We start from the raw sequence: 22,464 nt of genomic DNA, 5'->3' as shown, positions 1-22,464 counted from the left end.
CGTTCTTCCTGTGACCATGCAGGTTTCCTCCGGGCGCTCTGTTTTCCCCCCACAGTCCAAAGGCGTACCAGTCAGTAGCTTAATTGGTCATTATAAAGTGTCCTGTGATTAGGTCAGGATTAAATCATGGGATTGCTGGGCGGAACAGATCAAAGGGCCAGAAGGGCCTACTCCACACTGTATCTCAATGCATAAGTAAACTGATCAATCTCAAACTGCAGAAGGAAAAGACATGACTGGATATGTGAAGAACGCAGATCAGGCTCCAATGAAGTCAACAGGGCATGATAGCCTTTCCTCACGTTTTGGGCTGCCTGACTCCGGTAGTGTTCCCAATGTCCAGGCCTGTAAAGGTTTTCATAGCAGGAGGAGCAGAAGGATGATTGGTGAGCAAGATTGTGTGTCTTGCACACACATACTTCATCCAGCAGTGTCAAACACTAACAACAATCAACAGTAACACTGCATCATCTGGGAATTGTCACCATGATAAGTTTGCTTGAAGTTCAAACAGGGAATGGTGAAATTTCAAAGAAGGGGTGGAAAGCTGGGGCCTGGATGAAGTAGCAAACTGGCCAGTGATAACAAGTGACAGAGTTTGTAAACTGAAGACTGACAGAATTCCTCAAGCGTTCCTGGCTGATTGGAACCCAGGCCTATCATGAGGTTAACAAATTTTGTTTAAAATCTGCAAAACCTTTCTAGTCTTGAATTCTTCCCTCATAACCACCACCCACAGAAACCATACCCCATGCCTCACCACTCTACTGTCATGGCTCATGACAATGACAAGATGTGTTAGATGGGGAAAATCTTGGGGGTGGGTATAGAATGCCCATAGCTAGATATTTTTCAGATAACTGAGGATTTGATTGGTGGCTTAGGAATAATGCTCCCTCATACATTGGTTACATATAGTTATACATTGGTTAAGAACTGTGTTGTGGTTAGCATAATGCTATTACACCGCCAACAATCTGGATTGAATACCACCACTGTCTGTAAGGAGTTAATACATTCTCCCCATGACCATGTGGGTTTTCTCTGGGTGCTCTGGTTTCCTCCCACATTCCAAAGGTTAGTAGGTTAGTTAGTCACATGGATCTAATTGGGCAGCATGGGCTTTTTGTGCTGGAAGTTCCCCTTACTGTGATGTTTATCTGAATAAAATAAAGGAATAAACATATAACTGTTAAGACATATGATTTTGTTTAGTTTCCAGTAAATGGAGCATTTTGATTAAGAACCATTATCTGCCACTTTTTGCCCTATCTAAGCACATCAGCGGAAAATCTTAATTACACCAATATTCTTAGCACATGATGTCATAAGGAGCGATAGCTGGCAGTGAGCTTGAGATGACTCAATCCTGATGTTTGTATGTGATGAATCACCCAAATTTCTCTGCATGGCTAATGACTTTATGTGAACTTCAACTGGCTATCCTATATGCCACTGATAAAGTCTAAAACCCAGTATAATGCAACCATGTATTATGAGTATATTAAGTCCAGTGAAATGTAAGCATTTTAATTTATTGCAACATCAGAGAGGTATATATCTAAATCAATCACTCTGAAAACCCCCGATCATGTTCAATCCATAGTCATTGTACTAATAACTAGTCTCACTATAAGCTCTTGTTAAGTGAATAGAGCTGGTCCAGATTACACATTCATCAGATTTACAGCCTACATTTCATAATCACATTTTACATTACATCCTATTTGGCAGCTGCACTTCGTATTTTATAAATCTTTTAACTGCTTTCAATAACATGTCAGACATTTGCTTATAAAACAGTTGCCCCACTGACACTCCTGATTTGGTACTGGCATAAATATGCTTTAAAAGGCCTCAGTCTGACAATGACATATCTGGAACAACAGCATGCAAACAGAGTGGGACGAGGATGAACATCACTTCCACGTAATAATTTCATTTGCTATCACATCATATGGTCTTGTGAATTTAGATGTGCAATTTGAGGGTGTTACAGAATGCTTAGCATCTGGTTGAGAAACTGTGGCGAAGCATGCATCTGGAAGCAAATGAACAATATAATTTGTCAATTATTTATTTTCTTATATGTTCCCTTTTCCTTCCGTTATGTTTCTGAATTCAAAATCAGATCTGAAAGGTCAGTTTATACTGTTTAATGCTGTGATATCCGAGTGTTGGGTGTGGTCAGTGTACTTTGAAGGTTGGGTCACAAAGTTTTATGCTTCTCCCATGTCCTGGTGGTCTGGTCATGTGAGAGTCCTCGGAGGTAAGTTCAGTCTAAGGATATTCCTGATTCTCTGGCCTATATGGTGCTATGGAAACCCAGCTCTCCCAGGAGTGACCAACAATGTCTGGTCCCCGAGCAACATAAGCAAATTTATCTTGTAATACGCATGGAACACAATTACTTGAAGCACATTTGTGAGTGAGATCCCAGCTGACATGGAGGTAGGATTTGCAGCATCAAATGCCCTAATGGGTTCTGGAATGAGCTAAACATCTTCGAAATGGCCATTAGTGCATTTCACTTCATCTAAAGGACATTTTCAAATGAGCAGCAATGAAATTGAATTTCTCCGAGCTTATGCCGCTGTTTCAAGGGAGACTAAGAAAGAATTCTCAGTATTCTGGTTATTAATTTTCCTCATTCAACATCACTAAAACTGTAGATTAGCTTGTTGTTATCATGCCACTGTTTGTGGGAGTTGCCTATTTACAAATTGGATGCCACGTTTCCATACAACAGCAATCCATCAATCATTAGGATACCCTGGGATTAAGAAATGTATGATATGGATACAAATCTTTTTTTTTTGAATTATGGCCTCTGCTGCTGAATTGGTGATACAGGCCTGAGTGTGGAGATGTGTTTGTAGAGCACAGAAATCACCACTGACTGCTTTACAGTCCTGATGAACTGTAAAGTACTTGCTGTTTTCTTTGAGTGAAGATTTTAACAAAACAACACGGCGTAGCAATCAATCCCTTCACTCTGTACTCTTGTCCCAAGGGTCAGAAGTGATTATGGGATTCAAATATAGATGGCCTCCTGTGTAACAACAGTTCAAATGCAGAAATGTGTTTTTACAGATCTCACAGATCACCAGCAAAATTTCACTTTCAAGAAATTGATGTAAAGTAAATAAACATTTTTTCAACTTGCTTTTCTTGATGCATGTGTAGATCTATGGCTTTGTATTACAGAAAATTGTGATACAAATTAATTTCTGACAATGTAGTCCACCCACAATCCATAATTCAGGGAGTGCCTATTCTAATTCAAAAATGAAACCTAGGCTATCAGTCCAATCTGGTACTCAAGAAGTGCTGATCTGTCTGATGTAGCCTTGCGGATGAAATGTTAAAAAGAAAACCAGTCCAAAGTTCAGCTGATGTAAAACATTTCATAATACTTAAAGTAAACTTGGGTGAGACTTTCTCTGTAACTGTTTATCCCAAAGCCAACTTCTAAAGCTACAAAATAAGGAGCCAGTGATTTAAACTGAAGTGCACAGAACCTTCTCCTCCCAGAGGGTGACAAATCTCTGGAATTCTCTGCTCCTGAAGGGGCTGGAGGCCAGACCATTAGATATATTTTTGATATAGATATAGATAACCTTAATTCCTCAATTTTTCAAGTACTCTATATCTATATTAGATATAGATAGAGTATTCAAAAAATTGAGGAATTGAGGTTATAGCAAAGAAGAGGAGATGAGGCCAGTATAAATCTGCCATGATCATATCGAATGGTGCATATATGTCAAGAAATGCTTGAGAGGTTGAGCAGCCTGCCACTGCTCCTATTTTCCTGTATTCTTGTGTTTTGGTACAGATTATCTAATCAATATTACATACAGAGTATCTGAGCATTAAATACAGCTGCACTTCTTACATTAGAACAGTGGTTTAATGTCAGAAATGCTTCCTTGGTTCGAATGATTTATGAGATCCTGAAGGGCAGTACAAAAGGGAAATCTTTCCTTCTTTCATTCAGTTTTTTTAAAGACGAGATTCAACTGAGACTTGAGAAACAGAAACATAATGCAAAAGATTGTTATGGCAGAATACGCTGCCAGGAAGAGTGGTGAATGATGCAGCTTTCAGACAGAATTGGATAAATACTCTGTGAGACTTGGCTAAATGCAAATTATTGTCACCATGTTTGGGCACCGCACGTTAGGTATAGTATATAGGATTTTGTTAGAGCACAAAAGTGATTCTAATAATGAGAAACTTTGGTTATGGAAATAGACTGGAGAAGATTGTTTCCCTTGGAGCAAAGGTAGCTCTGAGGGGGTCCAGTAAAAATATTTAAGAAGAGTCATAGACAGAAGAAAAACCATTTCCATTGGTAGAAGTGTAAAGAGTAATAGGTCAGAATGAAGGTTATTGGCAAAAGAACCAAAGATGGTGTGAGGAAAGACAATTTCACCCAGTGAGTGGTTAGGGTCTGGAATACTCTGCCAGGGGTAGTGGTAGAGTCAGGTTCCATGATGATGTACAAACAAAAAGTGCTTGATGAGTACTTCAAAGAAGTGATTGTAGGAAAAGAGCTCGGAGTGTGTGACTGGCTGGATTGCTTCGTCATGGAGCTTGCCTGCACTCAAGGGGCTGAATAACCTGCTTCCATCCTATTATATTTCTGTGAAATGTTTGGAGTGGGATACCTGCAGGAAATGAACTTTTTCAAAGAACTAACATAGACAGCAGACAGGCAACTCATGCACCAAATCACTCTAAAATTATATTGTGTTCACTCAATACCGAACAGCTTTATTTTTAAGTTCACCTTTCTCTGCCATCCTTTGGAACCTCTGACATCCAGTTGTTTAAATTTTATTAAACTACAAATTAATAAGTTTTAATCTTCAATTTACCCTGACTTGTCATTTGGGAGAGCACGTTTACATCCTTTATTCTTTCATTAAAATTCCACAGTGTTGGTTTGAGTTTTACACTGAAGTCTAGTCACAGAATGAACTTCACCTCCCTACAGATACGATGCCAGCAGCCCGGAAGTTAATATTACGACTACCTTTATCTGTTCATTGCAGATTCTATATTTGCAAAACGTCAACAATCTTGGTTCACTCTCTTTGATCATTAAAAAATGAACTCTGCTCTCATTCTTCATCCATAGCTGAAGTCAGTTCAAGGTTATATGTCTACATTTTAATCAAATAGGATGACACTCATACGGAATAAAATATCCTGGATCCTTTCCCAGATGTGCACTTGTAAAGTCATATTGTTGCATTTTAAGTGGAGTAGTCCAAACAGTTTTGTCTGGATGTATAGTCTAAAAAAAGGATTGGAAGTATTGAGCAGGGGCCTTAAACTCTCCTTCCAAATGCTCACTTCTTCCAAAATTATTCGATCAGTGATTCTCGTTTTAATAAAGCTGTTCAAGCCAAATGCAATTTCTTCTGTTGTGTGAGCACATTTTGTTCGCTCACTTGCATACCCTGGAAAGTCCTGCCCTCCCCACACCTGTTACTTTATCTCTCTGTCCATGCAGCCACTCACTGCTATCACTAGCACCTGTGCTCTTCATGGCACCATCACCCACGCAAACACAATAAAAGTCCTTGACCTAAGTGGCTTGAAGTAAATGACTTTAACTCTTCACTGTCTGAGCTATCAAAGAAAACCCACAAAGCTGCTCTGTTTCATTGCCTCAGGAAAACATACTTCAGGATATTGCATTGAGTGAAACTCAAATTCTCTGTAACTCGCATATTGCCTTTAAAACCAGTCCCATGTTTTAATGCTCAACAGCACTTTGATTAGCTGCTACAGTGTTTGATATTAACCAGAAAATTGTTCTCTGTTCAAGTACATGGAGGTACAAGCCAAACAATTGTATTAATGATTGATGATTGCTTGATCACTAAATTAATTTCCTAATTAAGAATTCTCACCAAAAGCATGAAAGAGGCAAATAATAGTCAAACAGACAAGATTTCATATCAATCAAATTGCCAGTATTACAAAATTTGGAGATTGTTTTAAAAATCTGTTTGCATATAGACCCTTCCACATAATGGTTAGCACAATGCTGTACAATACCAGCAACCCAAGTTCAGTTCCTGCCACTGTCCGTATGGAGTTTGTATGTTCTCGCCGTGACCATGTGGATTTCCTCCAGGTTCTCTGGATTCCTCCTACAGTCCAAAGACATACAGATTGTTAGTTTAATTGTTCATTGTAAATTGTCCCGTGATTAGGCTAGGATTAAATCGAGGGTTTCTGAGCGATGTGGCTTGAAGGACCGGAGGGCCTATTCCATGCTGTAACTAAATAAATAAATATGTATTTCAAAATATGTTTAATAAACATTGCAAGTTATAGCACCCTGTTGAAAAGAGTCTTCCTGGGTGGAAATAATGTTGTTCTATTGATCATATTCCTGATCTCATAAATGGGTGACAGACAAAGATCATAAAAGTCAGGACAAATGTCTTTTGCACATTTCCTAGTGGGGCATCACATTGATAAAGTCCCTGGTCACTGCTAGACAAAACATGAGATGCAACTCATCAAGTCAAAGGTTGACAGAAGATTTATTCATATTGCATGATGATACCCTGCAGGGATATCATGGTCATATGAGTAAAATCAGATAAAATAACATTAAATATTTTGGACATTTAAACAGTGTTTAGAGGGTATAGATACTCTGTACTTGGTTATTCTTGATCATTCTAACTGTCAAGTGTTACTTCACCTAAAATAATCCCTATCCCCAAAGCCATAGGTCATCTCAGCGAGTTCCCACCAATTGTGTTACATGAGTGAAAGTGCAAAGGTTGGATAGAGATACTTCATCATTTTGTGCCCAAACACTCAATTCATAGATAGCCATAGTTCTGCATTAATCACCTGTACCTACAGTTATCTGCAGTCAATTAAAGTCTGACCCCATTGTATTTCTCACACTTCACCTGTAATCGTTTAAAACTCTTCAACTTCAGTTTAAATGAGTCTAAATACATGTAATTATAACTCAGCAGAGTACACCTAGCTTGTGTACCAAGGGCAGATCAAAGCATTGGATTGAAGACAATTATGAATTATGATTAAGGGCATTACTTCATTCTGTTGAAAAATTCCTGGCGATCCCATACTATTGGAGAATTTCCAGGTCTTAGGATAAATCAATTTTGATTGATCACCTCATTTCATTGCACTTATTCATCAGCAATGTTTATATACAGCCAAATAAAAAAGAGCTTGCGCCTGAACATGAATCCACTCAGCTAAACCAACAGTGTAGAATGATGTATTTTGCCTAGATTCTTGATGATCTAAAATCCTCCATTTTACTTCATATTTAGAACACAGGCCCAAGTTGGAGCTATTTAAATTCAAGCGCCGTCTCCATTTAAAAATCTCCAAGAACGAACACAAGAGGTTCTGCAGAATAGCATACACTGGAGGAACTCAGCAGGTCAAGCAGCATCTATGAAAAGGAATAAAGAATTGACGAGTCCTGATGACGGAACTCAGATGAAACATCAACTGTTCATTCCCCTCTATTGATGCTGCCTGGCCTTCTGCATTCCTCCAGTATTTTGAATAAACTAGGGCAAATGTTTCTTTGAATGTACAGACAGGCCTTTTTTTGTGGCTGAGTGGAAGATTTGCTGCTTGTATTGGAATATTTCACTCAGCAGATTAATGAAGGGAAGTGGAAACCAATCTTAATGGTCATAAGATAGAGTTGTCAACCACCACTACTTCAACTAATTGATCCAACTAATTGTGCCTTAGATGCATTTTTGTCTTCATATGCTCCTTACCAACATAACATGTCTGTTCATCTTCCTACCAACAGAAAAGTAAATGCAACCACATGTTTACCTACACATTCTAGAGTTAATCATCTCAGGAATGCTTCCTTCAATGATTCATTTGTGTGTCTATGTTTCTTATCTTCATAGTGAGGAAGGGGTTTGGACATATGATGATGGTTTATATGAGAGACAAACAGGACTATCTGTACTTGATATGTTATTTTTTTTCTCATATTGTCAAACCTCATCAGTTTAAGATCTGATGCATCAACAAAGGGTGTTCTTCCTTTTAATTCACTACTGGTGGATTTGCTACGAGGACAACATTCAGTCTGGTACACTAAGCCACCTGGCTGGAAGATGAGTCAGCGCATGATAAAATAACTTGGATTTGTTCAATGTACATGTAAATAGCCTAAGATATTTCACACAAGTGCAATCAGCCACTCACTGGCATTAAGCCAGGGAGTGTGGTATAAGGGAAGACAACCAGGTGCTTGGCCAAACAAGGTTGTGGAGTCTCTCCAAAAGGAAATGGGGTGATGAGCTTAAGCGGTTTAGGGAGAAAATCTCAAGCTGAACGCTTCAACACATAAAGGCTAATGAAGGAGTGAGGGAAGTGAGGAATGCATAGATGGCCACAGATGGGGAGGAAATGGAAGTTTCTCAAAGATCCTCCGTAGTATCCATGTCATCTTCAAGGAGTAATACCTCAAAACCGTGGCATCTGTCATTAAAGATCTGAACCACCCTGGTCCTATCTTGTTCTCATTGCCACTATCAGGAAAGAGGAATAGAAGCCCGAAGGCACACACTCAGTGACTCAGGAACAGCTTCTTCCCCTCTGTCACACAATTTCTGAATGGACATTGAATCCATGAACGCTACCTCACTACATTTTATTTCTACTTTTGCACTAATTTAATTTAACTATTATATATATATATATTTACTGTAATTCACAGTTTATTTTCTTTCTATTATTATGTATTGCATTGTACTACTACTGAAAACAACAAATTTCGCATTATATTAAACCTGATTCTGATTCTAATTCTGATTTATAAGGCTACACCATGGCAAGACAGAGACAAGGTTAATGAGAAATACATACAATATATTGTAAAAACTCTGCAGGTCAGACAGCAGCTATGAAGAGGAATAAGCAGTCAACATTTTGGGGCTGAGACCCTTCATAAGGTCTCATTATAAATGAAGCTTTCAGTGATTGGAACCCAAAATGCAAAAGAGAGGCCATACAACAAAGCAAAAATTAGCAGGAAGATAGAGGATTGGGAAGCTTTTAAAACCCTACAGCAACTAAAAAAAACATAAGAAAGGAAAGATGAAATATGAAAGCAAGCTAGCAAACAATATCAAAGTGGATACTAAAAGCTTTTCAAGTATGTAGAAAATAAAAGAGAGATGAGAGTGGATATAGGACTAGAAAATGAGGCCAAAGATATAACAATGGGGGACAAGGAGATGGCAGAGGAACTAAATGAGTATTTTGCATCAGTCTTCACTGTGGAAGACACTAACAGTGTGCCAGATGTTGTAATGTGTGAAGGAAGAGTTGTGAGTGCAGTTACTATTACAAGGGAGAAGATGCTCAAAAAGATAAAGACCTAAGGATACCTAAGTCACCCAGACCAGGTGAACTACACCCTAGGGTGTAGAGGTAGCGGTAGAGATTGTGGAGGCATTAGCAATGATCTTTCAAAAGTCATTGGACTCTGACATGGTGCCAGAGGACTGGAAGATTGTAAATGTCACTCCACTCTTTAAGAAAGAAGGAAGGAAGGCAGCAGAAAGGAAATTATAGACCAGTTAGTCTGATCTCAGTGGGTGGGAAGATGTTGGAGCCAATTGTTAAGGATGAGGTTATGGAGTACTTGGTGACACAGGACAAGATAGGATGAAGTCAGCATGGTTTTCTTAAGGGAAAGTCTTTCCTGATGGACCTGTTGGAATTCTTTGAGGAGATTACAAGTAGGATAGATAAAGGGGATGCAGTGGATGTTGTATATTTGGACTTTCAGAAGGCATTTGACAAGCTGCCACACATGAGGCTGCTTACCAAGTTAAGAGCCCATGGTATTATAGGAAAGTTACTAGCATGGTTAGAGCAATGGTTGATTGGTAGGAGGCAGCGAGTGGGAATAAAATGATCCTTGTCCGGTTGGCTGCCAGTGACTGGTGGTGTTTCGCAATGGTCGGTGTTGGGATTGCTCCTTTTATGCTGTATGTTAATGACTTAGATGATGGAATAGATGGCTTTGTGACCAAGTTTGCAGATGATATAAAGATTGGTGGAGGGGCAGGTAGTGTTGAGGAAACATGAAGGCTGCAGAGGACTTAGACAAATGAGGAGAATGGGCCAGAAAGTGCCAAATGAAATACATTGGAATATGCATGGTCAAGCACTTTGATAGTAGAAATAAATGTGCAGACTATTTTCTAAACAGGGAGAAAATCCAAAAATCTGAGATGCAAAGGGACTTTTGAGTCCTTGTGCAGAACACCCTAAAGGTTAACTTGCAGGTTGAGTCAGTGGTGAGGAAGGCAAATGCAATGTTAAAATTCATTTCAAGAGGTCTAGAACATGACAGCAGGGATGGGATGTGATCCTGAGGCTTTATAAGGTATTGGTGAGGCCTCACCTTGAGTGTTGTGAACAGTTTTGGGCTCCTCATCTAAGAAAACAAGGTGCGAGCAATGGAGAGGATTCAGAGGAGGTTCACAAGAATGATTTGCAGAATGAAAGGGTTATCTAATGAGGAACGTTTGATGGCTCTGGGCCTGTACTCACTGGAATTTAAAAGGATGAAGGGGATCTCATTGAAACCTTTTGAATGTTGAAAGGCTTAAACAGAGAAGATGTGGAAAGACCTTAAGGCCATAGACATAGGAGCAGAATTAGGCTATTCAGCCCATCGAGTCTGCTCTGCTATTTCATCATGGCTGATCTCGGATCACACCCAACCCCATACAACTGCCTTCTTGCCATATCCTTTGATGCCCTGACTGATCAGGAAACAATAAAAATCCACCTTAAATATACGCACAGACTTGGCCTTCACAGCAGTCTGTGGCAGAGCATTCCACAAATTTACTATTCCCTGGATAATGTGAAATAACAATGTGAAAAGGATGTTTCCCATGGTGGGGGAGTCTAGGACAAGAGGGTACAACCAAGGATAGAGGGATGTCCATTTAAAACAGAGATGTGGAGAAATTTCTTTAGCCGGATGGTGGTGAACTTGGGGAATTTGTTACCACCTGCCATTGTGGAGGCCAGGTCGTTGGCTGTATTTAAAGCAGAGATTGATAGGCTGTTGATTGGACATGGTATTAAATATTACAGGGAGGAGGCTGGGGAATGGGGTTGAGGAGGGGATAAAAAGGTTCAGCCATGACTGAATGGTGGAGCAGATTCGATGGGCCAAATGGCCTAATTCTGCTTCTACGTCTTACAGGTAAAGAAGCCCATCAGGCACAATGAACATGGGTGAGATAGGATGGACAACTCAGTGAAAAACGCCTGTGATATTCTCAGATTAATGTCACTAGGTCATATTAAATCCATCTTTCTGGGTTAAGGACAATTTGAAAATCCCAGAGATGTGCTGTTATCTAATTCAAAATTGCCAGATGTAATACATTAATAACATTGCCTCAGATCTAGGGAATATTGAAGGATTCCAGCTCTATGGCACAAAATTAAAGAATAGTTTTATTCAAAATAGACTACAATATTTTACTTCATGGTACTGTATATGTTTTTTGATGGTTACTTTGTGTTTTCACTCCTAAGAACATAAGAAACAGAAACTCTACGAGGCTATTTGACCCCTAGTTACTGCTCTGCCTTTCAACAAAATGTGACTTCAGCAACATTTTCTTCGACTAATTCCACATCTCTTAATTTTCCTAATACTTAAACAAAATCTATTGATTTCTGTATTGAATATGCTCATCGAATGAGCCCCTACAAATACTCTTTGGTAAAGTATTCCAATGACCTGCCATATACTGTGTGAAGAAATGTCCTTCCATCTCTTTGCTAAATAGCTGACCCATTGTTATGGGGAATATGATCCCTGATTCTACTCAAAACCAGACATCTGCTCCATCAAACTCTGTTCAGTTCAATGAGTTCACATCTCAATCTGTTAAACTCAACAGAATGTAAACTCATCCTGCTTATGCAGTATGCAACAAACCTGTCAGCCCAGGAATCAATCATGTGAACTTTTGCAGCACTCTTTCTAGTGCAAAAATCTCCTTCACTAGCTTGGGAGACTGGATCTGTACACAAAGTTCCAATCTCACTATGGTCCCTATGATTGTATAAACTTACTGTGATATCTTTATTCTTGAAAAAGCATCTAGTGCCTTCCCGGCATATATGACAGATAAACACTTCTCAGGCTTCCAGCCAGGTATAGGTATTGATTTTAAACAATGTTTTGATAACACACTCTGCCATCTTCATCAGGGATGATTCCGGGGCATGTCTAGTCCAGTGTATTTATGCCCCTGCCGTCCGTTCCTCCTGATTGGTTAGTTCTCGTCCAATCAGTTTTCCACTTTTCCACCTTGTTTGCAATTGAATTCCAGTTGTTACTTAGAGCGAGACCTTTGTCTTTGTTAAAAATCTTTTTCTCTGGTTTTATTTCAATTTCTTCTTTCACCAAGTGGTCCCAAAAGCCATTGGTGTGGCACTGTAGTTTTGCACTGTCGAAGGCAATCCTATGGCCATTGTGAATGCAGGTTTTTGCTGCTTCCAATTTCTCTAGGAAACCCAAACAGATACATCTCCCGTGCTTCTTGATGTGGGCTTCCACTATGCCTTCCATTTGGTCAATATACACTTCTCCGCATTCACAGGGAATCCTGTAAGCTCGAGCTATCTCGAGTCCCAGGTCGTCTATGACCTGTTGCATTCAGTGGGATAGGATAAGACAAGGTGGGACAGCAGAAATTTGATTGAATGAGGACAAACTAATCAGGAGAGATGGACGATGAGTGTATAAGTACCATTGGACTAGATATGCTCAGGCATTATCCCTGATGAAGATGACAGAGTTTGTCATCGAAACATTGGTTAAAATCAACACCTGTACCCGGCTGGAAGCCTAAGAGGAGTTTATTCATCTTTACTCTTGTTTGCTAATTTTCTTCTAATAATAACATTTGTCTTCCTAATAGCTTCTCGTAAGTATATATCAACACTCTTGACCTGAAAGCGTCAACTGATCATTTTCCATTACAGATGCTGCTTGAGCCACTGAGTTTCTCCAGCACTTTGTGTGATGCTCCAGATTCCAACGAATGCTCAAGGAATTGCAATTATTACAAAATTCAGAGTGGTTAAAAAGTCTGTCTGCTTATAAACCACCCACAAAATGTCAAATGACCATTATCTATAACTATTACTATTACCTGCTCTACTTGCTTTACACCTAAGATTGTGTGGCTAAGTGCAGCTCCAACAGCATATACAAGTTTGATGATGACGCCATTGTTGTGGGCTATATCAAGGGTGTGATCAGCATATAGGAGGGAGATTCAAAATTTGGATGAGTGGTGTAATAACAATAACCTTTCACTCAATGTTAACAAGACGAAGGAACTGATTGTAGATTTCAGGAGGGGGAAACCAGAGATCCATGAGCCAGCAATCATTGGAGGATCAGAGGTGGAGAGGGTCAGTAACTTTAACTTTCTGGGTATTCCTGTTTCAGAGGACCTGTCCTGGACCCATCATATAAATAATTGTGAAGAAAGCATGACAGCATATCTACTTCCTCAGGAGTCTGCGGGGATTCAGCATGTTATCAAAAGCCTTGGCAAACTTCCATGGATGTGTGGTGGGAAGTGTGCTGATTATCTGCATTACAGCCTGGTACGGGAATACAAATGTCTTTGAGTAGAAAACCCTCCAAAAGGTAATGGATTCAGCCCAATACATTATGGATAGAGTCTTCCCAACCATTGAGCACATTTATATGAAATATTGCCATAAACAAGCAGCATCCATCATCAAAGATCCTCACCACCCAGGCCATGCTCTTTTCTCACTGCTGCCATGAAGTAGACAGTACAGGAGCCTCAGAACTCACATCACCAGGTTCAAAAACAGTTACTACCTCTCAATCATCAGCCTCTTGAACAAAAGGGGATAACTACACTAATTGAAGAACTCTTTTATCTTGTTATTTCATGCTCGTTATTTATTGCTATTTATTTCTATCTGCATTTGCAGTTTGTTGTCCATTGTTTACCTTGCTGTTCTATAGCTTTGCTGAGTTTGTCCGCAGGAAATAGAATCTCAAGGTGATATTTACGTACTCTGATAATAATGTGTTGGGCACGTGGCCAATTGGTTAAGGCGTTCATCTAATGATCTGAAGGTCGCTAGTTCGAGCCTCAGCTGTGGCAGCGTGTTTGTGTTCTTGAGCAAGGCACTTAACCACACATTGCTCTAGTGCAGTGGTCCCCAACCACCGGGCTGCAGACCGGTACCGGGTGGCAAAGCATTTGCTACCGGTTCGTGAGGAAACAACACGATTTGGTGATATGAAACGATATGAGTTAGTTGCACCTTTCCTCATTCCCTCTCACGCCCACTGTTGAACTTGAACGCACGCAAGGTCATTATGCATGCGTCATCTATGTCAGCACAGGAAGAAGATTAACTCCTCGAGCTTGCAAATGTCGGCGGGCTGAAAAGTATGTTTGACATAACATCTCTGCCGGCATTCTGGATCAAAGTCAAGGCTAAATATCCTGAGATAGCCACGAAAGCACTGAAAATTTTGCTTCCACTTCCAACATATCTCTGCGAAGTGGGGTTTTCTGCAATGAATGCAATGAAAACTAAATTGCGGAATAGACTGGACATAAGGAACCCCCTTCGAGTATCGCTGTCTCCCATCACCCCTTGATAGGACTGTCTTGTTGCAGGAAAATAAGCCCAGGGCTCCCACTGATTCAGCAATATTGGTGTGTTGCAATGATTTTATATGTTCATACGAAGAAAATATGCACTGTGTGTTTAACATCCAAATGTTATTTAAGATGTTATGACTTATAAGTGACTTATAATTGACTTATCACTATATTCATGCCAGGAAAATATGCACTGTGTGCTTAATATTAAATTAGTCAGATAAACCCTTTTAGAAACAAAATTCAGTGTATTAGCCACTTATAAGTGACTTATAAGTTGACTTATCACCTATATTCCGGTCGCGATTAACACCCCCTCCAGGATTGCCAACTGTCCCGTATTAGCCGGGACATCCTGTATATTGGGCTAAATTGGTTTGTCCCATATAGGACCGCCCTTGTCCCGTATTTCCCCCGCTAAGGTAGAGCGTTCCTATGAAACCTTTCGTGCCGAAATGGCGTAAAGTGAAGAAGCAATTACCATTAATTTATATGGGAAAAATTTTTGAGCATTCCTAGACCCAAAAAATAACCTACGAAATCATACTAAATAACACGTAAGACCTAAAATAACACTAACGTATAGTAAAAGCAGGAATGATATGATAAATACACAGCCTATATAAAGTAGAAATAATGTATGTACAGTGTAGTTTCACTGAACAGGATCGCCAAAACCAACTTGTAGAAAAAAAATTGGCACGTACACACGTGCGCACACAGGTGCCTGCGCAAGGCTTCATGGTCGCGGTAGTCTTTCTCGGGGTAAACACAGTGAGAAAGTTGGCAACCCTACCCTCCCACCTCGGTCAACCGGTCGGCAAGAATATTGTCAATATTAAACCGGTCCGCGGTGCAAAAAAGATTGGGGACCCCTGCTCTAGTGTCTGTGCGAGGTGAGGTGCCCCACACAGACTTCCAAACTGCGCCTTGTAAGGCATGAAAATGCCCGATGCAGGCCTTTCATGGTCTGAGTCGACGTTCCCTCCCCCCAATAATAAATTTACTTTGAACTTTGATGCTCATTATTTTATGTCAATATACAATAGGTATGTTTCCAATTGTATTTAATAAATATTACAAATTAAACCACCCTACTTGAAGTCTTACTGGATACCAACATGTCGTTCTATTGACCAAGTTCCTGATCTCATGAATGGGTGACAAAGTTTATAAAACTCATGCTTTTATGTGTTAAACACCTTTTAATCTAAAACCACCTAATGAAAATTTGTTATTCTATTTCTTCACCTTGAGTAGATGGTATAATATTTTTCCATCTCTTATACCACCTGCCAGATTCTTTCCTATTCATTTAACCTGTTCATATCCCGCAAATATTTTTCTCTATTTACCTCACAGCTCAGGCACAAAAATCATCTGGAAAAATTCAGTGTTCAGTTCCTTACGATTTGTTTCTGCACAATGATTAGAAACTTGACATTCTCAGTATTGGAATCTGTGGCAGAAAAGACCACGAGACCAGAAGTCAGAGGGGCAGATTTAGGCCACTCAGTCCATTGAGTCTGCTCTGCCATTCCATAATGGCTGGTTTATTACCCCTCACAAACCAATTCTCCTGTCTTTTACCAATAACCTTTGAAGCCCTGACTAAACAAAAACCTATCAACCCTTGCTTTAAATATGTTCAATGATTTGGCCTCCGCAGCCGCCCGTGTCAATGAAATCCAGAGATTCGCCACCAGCTGGCTGAAGAAATATTTTCTTATCTCTGTTCTAAATGGACATCCCTCTTTTCTGAGGCTGTAACCTCTGGTCCCAGACCCACACACGACAGGAATCATCCTCTCCACATCCACTCTATCTAAGCCTTTTAATATTTGACAAGTTTCAATGAGATCCCTACTCATTCTTCTGAACTCCAGTGACTTCAGACCCAAAGTCATCAAATTCTCCTCATATACTAACACTTCCATTCACAGAATTATTTATATAAATCTCCTCTAGACCCTCTCCAATGTCGGCATATATTGTCTTAGGTAAGAGGCCCAAAACTGTTAACAATACTCAGTGTGGTCTGACCAATGCCTCATAAAGCTTCAGTATTACATCCATACTCTTATATTTTAATCCTCACAAAATGAATGATAGTACTGTATTTGCCTTCTTTACCACCAATTCAACCTGCAAATTGGGGAATCCTGCACAAGGACTCCCAAGTCCCTTTGCACCTCTGATTTTTGAAATCCTCTCCATATAGAAAACAGTCTAAGCTTTTCTTCCTTCTGCAAAAGTGCATGTCCATATATTTCCCTACACTATATTCCATCCACAACTTCTTGCCCATTCTCCCAATCTGTCCATGTAGTTCTAGAGACACCCTGCTTCCTCATCACTACCTGCCACTCAACCTATCTTTGTATCATCTGCAAACTTGGCAACAAAGCTTCAATTCCATCATCCAAATCATTGACATATAATGTGAAAAGAAGTGTCTCAATGCAGACACTGGCAGAACACCACAAGTCACCTGCAGCCAAGCAGAAAAGAGCTTCCTTTATTCCGACTCAATGCTTCCTGCCAATCAGCCATTGTCTATCCATGCTAATATATTTCTTGAAATACCATGGGTTCTTTTCTTGCTAAGCAACCTCATGTGTAGCACCTTGTCAAAGGCCTTCTGAAAATCCAAGTAAACAGCATCCACTGCCTCTTGTTTGTCTATATTGCTTGTTATTTCCTCAAAGAATTCAGGCAAGATTTTTCCTTGAGGAAACCATGCTGACTTTGGCCTACTTTTTCATGCATCTTCATATACCCAGAAGCCTCATCCTTAATAAATAACTCCAACATCTTCCCAACCACTGAAGTCAGGCCATGGCCTATGACTTCCTTTCCTCTGCCTCCCTCCCTTCATTTAGAGTGGAGTGACATTTGCAATTTTCCAGTCCTACGGAAACATTCCAGAATCTAGTGATTGTTAAAAGATCATTACCGATGCCTTCACAATCTTTTCAGCTATATCTTCCAGAATCTTGAACTGTAATTCATCTGGTTCAGGTAGCTTGTCTCATTCAGACCTTTCAGTTCCCCAACCACCTTCTCCTTAGTAACAGCAGCTACACTAACTTCTGCCTCCTGACACTCTTGAATTTCTGACATAATGCTAGTGTCTGCCATTTCTTTGTCCCTCATTGCTACCTCTCCAATGTAATTTTCCAGTGGTCAATATTCACTCTGGCCTGTCTTTTACTAGTTACATAACTGAAAGAAAACTTTTGGTATCTTCTTTGATATTTTTGAGTAGCTTACCTACATATTTCATCTTTTCTCTCCTTATGGTTGTTTTAGTTGCTTTCTGTGGGTTTTTAAAAGCTTTACAATCCTCTAACTTGCCACTAATTCTTGTTCTATTATATGCTCTCTCTTTGGCTTTTATGCTGTCTTTGATTTCCCTTGTCAGCCACGGTTGCTTCATCTTTCTCTTCGTCTTTGGGATGTATCTATCCTGTGGCTTCCACATTGCCCCCAGCACCACCAGCCATTGCTGTTCTGCCATCATCCCTGGTAATATCCGTTTGCGGTCATCTTTGGCCAGCTCCTCTCCCGTACCTCTGTAATTCCCTTTACTCCACTGTAATATTAATACATCTGATGCTATTTTATCCCTCTGAAACTACATGGCGAACTCTATTATATTATCATCACCATCTCCTTGGGGTTCCTGTACCATAAAGTCCCTAATCATATCTGGTTCATTACACAACACCCAATCTAGAATTGCCTTTCCCCTAGTGGGCTCAACCACACGCTGCTTTTAAAAGAAATGCCACCTCATAGGCATTCTATGAATTTCGTCTCCTGGGATCTAGCACCAGCATGGTTTTCCCAGTCTACCTGCATATGGAGATCCCCCATGACTATATTGCCCTTATTACATGCCTTTTCTACTTCCTGTTGAAATTTATATCACACTTCCTGGCTACTGTTTGGGGCTGTATACTATATAACTTCCATCAGGGTCTTTTTAGCCTTGTAGTTTCTTAACTCTACCCTCAACAATTCTACACCTTCCCATCCTATGTCATCCCTCTCTAAAGCTGCCTAGTTGCCTGTCCTTTTGATACAAAGTTTATGCTGGTATGCTAAACTCACAACTCTGATCTTCTTTCAGCCTCAACTCAGTGATAACCACAACGTCATACCTACCAATCTCTAACTGCGTTACAAGATCATCTTTCTTATTCTGTATATTATGTGTATTCAAATATAACATCTTTTGTCTTGTATTTATCACCCTGTTCAATTTTGCCCCCATGTTACACATCAGCTCATCCCACTGACTGAAATTTTGCCTTATCATCTGCCGGTCCTTCTTCATGGCCTCAATCCACACTGCATCGATTTGTATACCAACTGCCCCATCCTCAACCCTATCACTCCGGTTCCCATCCCCCGGTAGATTTAGTTTAAACCCTTCCCAATGACCGTAAGCAAAACTGCCCACAAGAATATTGGTCCCCTTCAGGTTCAGGTGTAACCCGTCCTTTTTGTACAGATCATACCTTTCCCAGAAGACATCCCAAAGATCCAGAAATCAGAAACACTGTCCTCTGCACCACTTCCTCATCCTATTCCTGCCCTGACTAGCACATGGTACTGGGAGTACTCCAGAGATTACTACCTTAAAGGTCCTGCTCTTCAGTTTCTTCCCTAACTTGTTATATTCACTGTGCAGGACCTCTTACCCCTTTGTACTTATGTTATTGGTGCCAATGTTCACCACTTCTTCTGGCTGCTCACCCTCCCTCTTGAGAACCTACTGCTGTTGCTCTGATAAAACATGGATCCTAGCACTTGTGGGCAACACACCTTCCTGACTTCTCCTTCATGGTAACAGAATCTGCTGAGTCTCTTATCACTATAGCTCTTCCCTGCTGAGCCTCAGAGCCAGCCACAGTGCCATGGGTTTGCCTGCTGATGCTATACCCTGATCGGGCATCTGTCCTCCCAACCCTAGCAGTATCCAAAGGGGAATACTTGTTGCTGAGGAGAATGGCCACAGGCAAAGCCCGTATTGTCCACTTACTGCCCTTCTGGTGGTTGCCCATCTACTCTCTGGACCCTGCATTCTGAGTGGGACCACCTCAGTAGGGGTCTCATTAATGAAGTTTTCAGCCTCCTGGATGGTTCTGAGTTGGGTGTATTTCTTGCACATGCAGTCATCAGGGAGAGCGTTAGGAACCCCAAGATCCCATATCTCACAGGAGGACAATTCTACTGCCAGAACCACCATCCTAGCTACACTTGGTATACTTGTAACCTCTCAAACTTATGTTCTAGTCTGTGCCTGTTCTTGCCCTTGCCTGTTGAGCCAAAGCCTGACCACTCTAACCCTGACTCACTCCAACAATGGCCACTTCAACAAACAAGGTAAAGTTTAGAGTAATTTCCTGCTATTCATCATATTTAAAATTGATGAATTGGAAAATGTAATGTATGTTAATGTAGTGTAGTTCCTTATAAAATAAAATTGTATTTACATAGTGTTTTTTTTCCACCCTTATTGCTGTTAAAAGTAGGAAATGTATTTACTAAATTAAACAACCCTGGATTTCCCACTGTGATAAAGGCAGGTCAGCTGTATTTTTAATCAAGTTGATTGAAGGATAAATTCTCACAATGATTCTGGAAAAAATGCCTGTGTTTTACTTTAAGATAGTATAATAGACTCTTTCAAATCCACCTGAGAGAACGGATGGTTCCTCTGTTTAATGTATTATTTGAACATCACTGATTCTTATAGTCTAGGATTTCCTCAGCACTAAGGCTTAGATTGCTGTATATGTGTACGACCCTGGGGTGGGATATAAAACCTGGTCTTCAAACACAGATGCAAGAATGTTGCCACAGAGTTTTACATGAATAATCCTCCTGAATAAGTATGTTACATCAGAATATAGTATTAATGGTAAGACTCTTGGCAGTGTGGAGGAATAGAGGGATCATGGGGTCCGAGTCCATAGGACACTCAAAGCAGCTGCGCAGTTTGACGTTGTGGTTAAGAAGGCGTACAGTATATTGACCTTCATCAATCGTGGAATTTAAATTAGGAGCCAAGAGATAATGTTGCAAGAGTCTCGGCCTAGAGATGCTGCCTGGCCTGCTGCGTTCACCAGCAACTTTTATGTGTGTAGCTATATAGAACCCTGGTCAGACCCCACTTGGAGTACTGTGCTCAGTTCTGGTCGCCTTACGACAGGAAGGATGTGGAAGTCATTGAAAGGGTGCAGAGGAGATTTACAAGGATGTTACCTGGATTGTGGAGCATGCCTTATGAGAATAGGTTGAGTGAACTCGGCCTTTTCTCCTTGGAGCGACAGAGGATGAGAGGTGACCTGATAGAGGTGTATAAGATGATGAGAGGCTTTGATCATGTGGATAGTCAGAGATTTTTTCCCAGGGCTGAAATGGTTGCCACAAGAGGACACAGGTTTAAGGTGCAGGGGAGTAGGTACAGACGAGATGTCGGGGGTAAGTTTTTTACTCAGAGAGTGGTGAGTGTGTGGAATGGGCTGCCAGCAACGGTGACGGAGGTGGATACGATAGGGTCCTTTAACATACTTTTGGATAGGTACATGGGGCTTAGAAAAATAGAGGGCTATAGGTAAGCCTAGTAATTTCTAAGGTAGGGACATGTTTGGTACAACTTTGTGGGCCGAAGGGCCTGTATTGCGCTGTAGGTTTTCTATGGCTTTCTATGTCTATGTCTATTTTGCCTGGTTTTAATGAAAATAAATTGAAAATACTTTTCTGCACCAATGAGTTCCTCAAATTTCTTTAGTCTACAGTAGTTGTAGTGCTAACATGTAGAAAGAATTGGGGAAGATGATGAATAAACAGTAAATATTGCATTATTTTAAGTGAATCCCTCCACGTCCCATTCAGACCACCCACCTACCTCTATCTTGTGCTGATAGATGACACTTGAACAGTTCATTGTCCTGCGTCATGTGAAAAAGTACAGCTATCAGCCTCTACAAACCCGCTCTGAAAGATAGTTATGTCCCATCATTCTACTGTCACCACAGTGACAAGCTTCCATCAACTATTAGTTGGACTACAGATAGCATCGGGGGTGGGGGGTGGAGAGCTTCTACTGGCTGTGTTGACCTGAAGATGGAAAAGGAATCCCACAGCAAACAGAGAAGCAATAGGAATACAGCACAAAAAAAGTAGCTTGCTCCATTACCATTCCCTGAATTACCAGGGATTGAAATCCTTGTTGAAATCTAGGTGCTCAGATTTGTTTATCTGTGAAATATTGTCAATAATGTTGTGCAACAGTTAAGAACAAAGCACATTTACTAATTACCTCATTGCTGTTTGTTTTGACAGGGACTGAAAGCAATTACTAAAACAATTGCTCATGAAGTTGAAATCTCAGTATATTTTACAAGTCTTCCCTTTAAAATAATCTCAATAAACTGAAGTTTTATATATATAATTGCAAGGCAGGGTTGCATTTTATTCAACCTACATTAAAATATAGCATTAGTAATAATTTTATGATACTTTCCTCCAAAGTCCTTGTAGATCATGTTCCTTGGTAGTGGGGATCATGCTGGGATGCAGACTGACGGCTGAGTGATCATTAGTAAACCTGGTAAGTGTTAAGAGGCTTCTGAATTGTAAGGAACCATTAAAGCCAAACATAGTTCTGATTTCTGTTGACACTCACATT

The sequence above is a fragment of the Mobula birostris genome, chromosome 14 (genome assembly GCF_030028105.1).
Source record: "Mobula birostris isolate sMobBir1 chromosome 14, sMobBir1.hap1, whole genome shotgun sequence".
NCBI classification, from domain to species: domain Eukaryota; kingdom Metazoa; phylum Chordata; class Chondrichthyes; order Myliobatiformes; family Myliobatidae; genus Mobula; species Mobula birostris.
The sequence above is the reverse complement of the archived record's forward strand: the minus strand, read 5'-3'. Positions refer to the sequence as shown.